Source organism: Epinephelus fuscoguttatus, linkage group LG9, assembly GCF_011397635.1.
Source record: "Epinephelus fuscoguttatus linkage group LG9, E.fuscoguttatus.final_Chr_v1".
Lineage (NCBI taxonomy): Eukaryota > Metazoa > Chordata > Actinopteri > Perciformes > Serranidae > Epinephelus > Epinephelus fuscoguttatus.
Genome location: NC_064760.1, coordinates 45,993,291 through 45,999,970, shown reverse-complemented (window position 1 = coordinate 45,999,970; position 6,680 = coordinate 45,993,291). Strand labels below are relative to the sequence as shown.

The 6,680-nt window shown below is 39.6% G+C and overlaps 1 long non-coding RNA gene across 1 annotated transcript; it reads right to left on the bottom strand.

Annotated features, from left to right (window-relative positions):
* Positions 1–1,677: 1,677 nt before the first annotated feature.
* Positions 1,678–3,402, bottom strand: LOC125894728 (uncharacterized). Its single transcript, XR_007450104.1, has 3 exons — positions 3,320–3,402; positions 2,303–2,347; positions 1,678–1,802 (listed from the first exon to the last, which is right to left on the bottom strand). It is a non-coding gene; the product is annotated as an uncharacterized LOC125894728 (long non-coding RNA).
* Between the last annotated feature and the right edge of the window lie 3,278 nt (positions 3,403–6,680).

Here is a 6,680-nt window from a genome sequence, read left to right as displayed (position 1 = left end):
CATAAAAAACTTACTCTTCAGGTTAAGAGAATAGACAAATAAATCTGGGTTAGATTAATAATTGGATCACAAATTAATGAATGAATGACAACCATTACTTCTTCAATGTGAGAGAAACCACAGAGACACAGTCGGTACATGTGCAGCTCATCATGCGCTGATTGTTCGCATTATTTGTTTCTTCATTTCAAGATTATGAGAGAGAATAGCGGCGTTAGACGCCAATCTGTTGTTTGATCTTTTGTTTACTCTAAGCAGCACGTGTTAGGAATTTTCCATTATTAATATGCACTGGGTCAAACTAGGCTTTGCAGTCATGGCAAGGCCACCCCAAACCTTGGGTTTAGACACTGTCTCCCCTTGAGATAGTGGTAAGCAGTGAGTCTGCTCCTTTTGGGGAAAACAGGAGGCATTCTAATAGCATTGCTATAGCAGCCAAGGCCAGATATGTGTTTGACTGTTTTCCCTGAACAGGGTACAGGTAACTGGAATCAGAGGTTTGATACTATGTTGGATAGAGGACAAAGGTCCTGAGTGGCATCTAAGCAATGTTTTGTCTATAGACCAGTAGACCAAATTCTGCATATTGTAGATGTGTTGGATCTGCCCATATTTGGGCATGACTCAAACCTATGGCATTATCTGTGTGGTTTCCCCAGAGGACAGACACTTCAGAATTGAAAGGAACATCAGAACATAACGTGTACTGATCATTCATTCACTTCTCCTTGATCAAGTAAATAAACCTTTTCAATGCAAGACATCCTGGACTCCTGTCTACTCTCTCCACTGACGTATGGGGCTGCATGATTAAAATCTGTAACAGCACGTAAAGTAATAGTAATCGTGCTTCTTAAATGGCTTGTTTATTATTGTTTCTGGAAGCTGATAATGCAGTAAATGTATTTTTCCTTTATGATTTAAGGTTATCAACTTGAAACTGAACCTCCTTCTGAATTAACAAAATTAATTCAGAAAGGAAAAGGAAAAGAAACTGAGTTGTCTGTGCGTCATCTGTTGTTTTCTAGGCCTTTCAAGTTTGGCATGTTGAGGAAGAGTACGGAACTTGACAAACACAAGCTGTTGTATGACACCATAGATATATTCTAAAAAGACAACACAAAAAATGGAGTGCAAATGCAGCAGTTGTTGGTGTTGGAGCCTTACTCACCCATAAAAATGTGGTAGACGTTAGAGGTGCTCCTATCAGGATTTCTTGGGCCGATAACTGTTACCGATCACAGGGTCTATTTGAAGCCTGAAATTTTTTGTGTAGCATTACATATTGATGTAACTATTCTTAAGAACATTAACTATCACAATTAAGAGATTTCAATTTCAATTCATTTATTTCAACGGGACAATGTGCAACATTGAACATATTGAAAAAAAAAAAAAAACATTATTGCACCCAATTGCAGCCAGAGGCTGATTTACATTGGCTGTCCCCCTGCCAGATGTTACCGGCAACTTCCTTAAAAACACTCAAAACATTACACTTAATAATATATAACGATCATGAATTGATAACTATTTATTGCTTATTGGCTGCACAATTTGTTTCTTCATTGTTCTTCAGTGTGGATGACAGTTTTGGCGCTTAAAAGTCAGCCCCTTGTTTCTCACAAAGTCTCTAATGTTTTGGCATATTCTATTTTTCAGTGCTGGCTGTTCACATTCTTTGCAAACCAAACACTCCTTCATTGATGCCAAATGGCCTTTAACTATGTGAGACTTGAAATGTCTCAGCACAGCATTTTCCTCTGCTTTGGTCCATGGTCTTCGTGTTGTGCCTTTGCGTACTGAAAACAAACAAGATGACATAATTGTTTGTTAGTATGGCTGAGTACATGTTTCATCCAGATATAAACAATGACTAACCATGAGAATTAATGGGAGTTTTGTTTGCCACTCACAGAGTAAGAGGTGGCTGTGCCAGCTGTTTACTAATTGTAATAAATGATGATGTACTTCCTGTATGCGTACGCCTGTAATCCGTAAAACTGTTTCTACTGCAAAAGGTTGCATATTTCGTTTATGAATATGTTGACTTTTCCACCTACTCCCACCGTAAAAACTTTCTAGTGATATTTCAAGTTTTTTTTCAAATTTCCAGCGTTTCCATTCAGATTTTTTCATGTGCAAATTGAACATACAAACCCCACTTCTCTCTCTGTTTGTCTCTCTGTCCTTACATGTTGATCTGATGATGATGACCTTTCTCTATAGGCCTAGAAACTCCTGAAGGTTACGCACTGGATATTATAAACTTGATACGTATTAAAATTCAACTTGATTATACCATTATGTACAGGAAGGAGTCCGTCTGCGTCAGGAGTGTCCATGTCTGAAAAATGTGTAACAGGAGAGCATAGTAGATGCAATTTATTAAACAGTATCTGTTGTTCAGTTTTGTAATGCAATTTATTGAACATTATTTACAGTTGGTTATTTTTACTGTAAATATGTTCGTCATTATTGAGGACAAGAAACCTGGCCCAGAGAGCAGGTTCAATAAACACTAACTGCCAACATCAGTTAGCTCAATGAAAGCAGAAATAGATCAGACAGGTTTAAATTGTATTGACACCTCATATCCTGATCCAAGAAAAGTTTCAGGGTTCTAGTGATTTTCAGTCAAAAATGTGTCTTTAGATGTCTGTTTCACATTTATCTGCAGCCTTTAAAGAGGATATGTCATGGCCATTTCCACGGTTCATCGTTTATTCTTGGTGTCTGCTTAAATAGATTTATATGCTTCAATGTTCCAAAACGACATTATTTGTATTATACTGTACATTTTACATTGAACTCTAATCAGCCTCTGTCTGAGAAAATCTGTTTCTCTTATCAGATCACACTTAAATCAGACCATTAACACACAGGTTGTATATGATTCTGCCCTGACACTTCAAGACATTGGCCATGTTTCCCAGAGTCGCTCTTAGCTTAAGAAGAGCTTTCACTAAGAAGGAAATAGGAATAGGAAACAAACGGTGTGTCATATGACTATAATCGTGCTTGTTTAACTGTCCTGAGACGTTTTTCATTTTTAGGGGGTGCTGTTGCCCCCGCCGGCGGGGCTCTCAGGCTTATTAAGATCCTTATTAAGGATTTATTAAAAGGGTTCTTAAGTCCTTTAAGAACGATCAAATCCAGAAAACGCGGCCATTGTTGTAAAGTGGCCAGGATCTACACGGGATTAAAAAATTAAATGATAGAATGGTTAATAAATTAATCAATGGAGAGTGCCTAGAGCTAGTTTCCAGTAGTATGTACTATGTGTACCAACATGCTAGATCACATTCAAAATACATACCGTTCAGTTCATGAGGACAATCCACCTCTGCTTCTTTATCAATGGTTTGTTCCTCCTCACTCTCATCTTCATCATCATCTGTGACATCTGGACAAATAATGGGAAAGTATTTTAATTTGGTTATAAAACCAATTAAAAATGTTACACCATACATCAGTGTCCCAGTGTCAACAGACAATGAATAGATTTAATTTGAATTCCATGTGTAATATCTGAATGTCGGAGCGTTATATCAATGTTACTTTGGTAACTGACTCTGACTTGATCCAGAAACAGAGATCACTTTCATTCTGTTTTCATTGAACACACTTTCTGGAATACCCCCCACCAATACATCACCATTTCATTTACTATGATGATTAAATCTAAGTTTCAATGAATAAATAATAAATTCAATCAGTGCCCACATAACCTATACTGCTTTATACTGCTATATTTTACATACTGCCTGTCCAACATATAGACTCATAGATACTGTGTTGCCCAGTGAATTGTACATTAATGTCACCACCACATTGGACCAAGCAAGACTGGCCTGTAAATAAACACAGGTAAACAGAGAAGCTGGGGTTTTCTGGATAGAAAGCACTACAACATTTACATTTCTCATTTGATCTCAGTGAGTCCACCATGTAAAAAAAAAATCTGACCTGTTTCACCAATTTATGACATAGGCTCATGTTGATGGGCGGATGTAAAATACGATCAGGACGTCTGCACGGGGCTATTATTTTGAAAATTTACTGGATGCAGACGCACCGCATTTTATCAGTCTAATGTCAGTGCCATGGAGTACAAATATCATGACCATAGTTTACATGTGTCAGGTCCACAACTGCATGTACCAGAAATTGTCACTGTAACTCTGTATATTCTGTGATTGTTGATTGCTTTGTACACACATATATGAATGTACATCTGTCCGTCCTGGGAGAGGAATCCCTCCTCTGTTGCTCTTCCTGAAGTTTCTTCCAAATGTTTTTTCCCTGTTAAAAAGGTTTTTTTTTTTTTTTTGTAGGAGTATTTCCTTATCCGAGATGGGGTCTAAGGACAGAAGATGACGTCCCTGTACAGACTATAAAGCCCCCGGATACCAATTGTGATTTTGGCCAATATAAATAAAATGATTGACACACTATGCGTTTATGCATCTGGTTTCCTGTCCAGCTCAATCTGCTCTGTGCAGCTTGACAGGTTCGGCAGAAATAGATTCATCAGATAGATCATAATTTTTCTACTCCACATATTACAAACCTTTGAATATGAAAACATAGTTCGATTAAGTTCATTATGTCTTCACGGCTTGATTATCACTGAACAGTGTTCTTTTTTACCTTACAGTGATTGAAAAAAACAAAAATGAAATCAGGTGAGGAAAATAAGTGTTACAGTGCTTTTTATCCAGAAAAATCACAGTTCCTGTTTACTTGTGTTATCTTTCCCAGAACTACAGTGGGTAAGGAAAGTATTCAGACCCCGTTAAATTTTTCACTATTTGTTAAAGGCATAGTTTGGGTTTTTTGACATGAAATTGTATGACACCCTCACCCTCAGTGTCGTGCATCAACAGTGACTTTTCCCCCACTGTGTCCTGTGAGCAGAGTTCTGTCCTGGTTTTGGTGTTGAAGTAAGTAATTCCGGCTAGTTTGCTGGGGTCACAAAGATAAAGCGTTTCGCTTCACAAAACAATGTGTTCAAAAGGGTAACACATTTGCATCACAAAACCGGTGTCCTGAAAAAAGTCAGACCTCACAACTTTGTCAGATGGAGTTATAACGGGCAGAGAGAGACAGGAGAGACAGAGAAGCGGTGCGAGCTGAAGTTGGACCCACAGCTGTAGCTGCGAGGTGGAGTGAATGATGAATGGTGGTGCTACAGCTGTGGGTCCAACTTCAGCTTGCACCGCTTCTCTGTCTCTCCTCTTTCTCTCTCATCACTTGTTTCATAGTCATACATGTTAACTTTAACTATTCGCTAACTATTTGAGCTCATTTGCTAGGAAGTCATCATCTCAATGACTCCCATCCCCTAGCAAATGAGCTTCAGCACATGCCATCAGGCCATAGAATCAGAGTCCCAGGGTCAAAGACCACACGTTAAACCACGACCAGTGAGCTTGATTTTCTGCCCATGTCTCTGTCCTGTGCTGGGTTGAGTGTCCCCTTGTCTTTGTTTTTGTCTTTGTGTTGTTGTTTTCTTGTTTTTGTCTCAAATGTTTTATTTTCTGTAGATGTCTTCTCCTGCTACAAAACAAGTTTATCTACGGGTATTAAAGCGAAACGCTCGCCAAAATGCAACCAAGGCTTTATTTGTGATTGAATATGAGTCAAACCTTCGGGTAAATGCATAATTATGATGAAAGAGGCACTTTTAAGATTTACCATAGTTTCGTTTTCGGGCACGTTAATTTTGAATGGGAGCGCTTGGGGCACGGATACGATGGCATCAAAATCGCTATTTTTAGTAGGGATGGGCAGCACAAGCAAAAACACTATTCGAAAATCATGGTAACTATTCAACGATTTTTTGAATAATCGCCCCCCTCCCCTTCCCCTCCCCTCCCGGAGCCACGCACACAGAGATCCATTCATCATTACGGCCGGGCTCCACCAGCTGCAAAGCGTCATGTCAGCGTAGCGTCGCGGCGTATTCATTTGGGCTCCGCTGACTGTGTACAGAAACGACACGTAGAGAAGCCAGCGGGGTTGTTTACCGTTTGCAGAGCTGAGAGGCTGCATGTAGGCTGCATGAAATGTTAAAGCATTTTCCACCTAAGTTATTACATATATTTGAGTTATCTACAAGTTTACTGTACTGTTTGTCATCTACTCGCTTTCAAATGTCCGCCACGGACATTTACACAATGTCACGGATAAACATGGGAAAATGCATGAAAAAAAGTCACCACATATCACCTCTGATAATGGTTTATTCATTTAAAAACACATTGTGCTCGTTTAGCACACTATTTCATGTAGTTTTTATCTGCTGGAGGGTCGCGTAAGGGAGCGTAGCGCGACAAAAATAGAAGAGCCGCGTAAAATAGAGAGTTGTCGCACGGCAGACGGGGGTTGTCCCGTTGCCGGTGGAGCCGCTGTAATTGATTAACAGGGGGGCGAGCTGCTACGGGACTTGTGCTGCAGACGTGTTGCGCCGCTGAGCCCGGCTGTATGGTCCCTCGCCGCCTCCTGCGTGCCTCGCTCTCAAATGACTGTGCATACTTGTTGTAGACTTATGATACGCAAGCTTTGCCTCACAGAGTTTGCACTGCACCTCATTTTCGTTTATTTTGTCGAAGTTGTTCCACACGGAACTTTTTGATGACTGTAGTAGTTTCTGCATGTTTCTCCTGTTTGTAGAA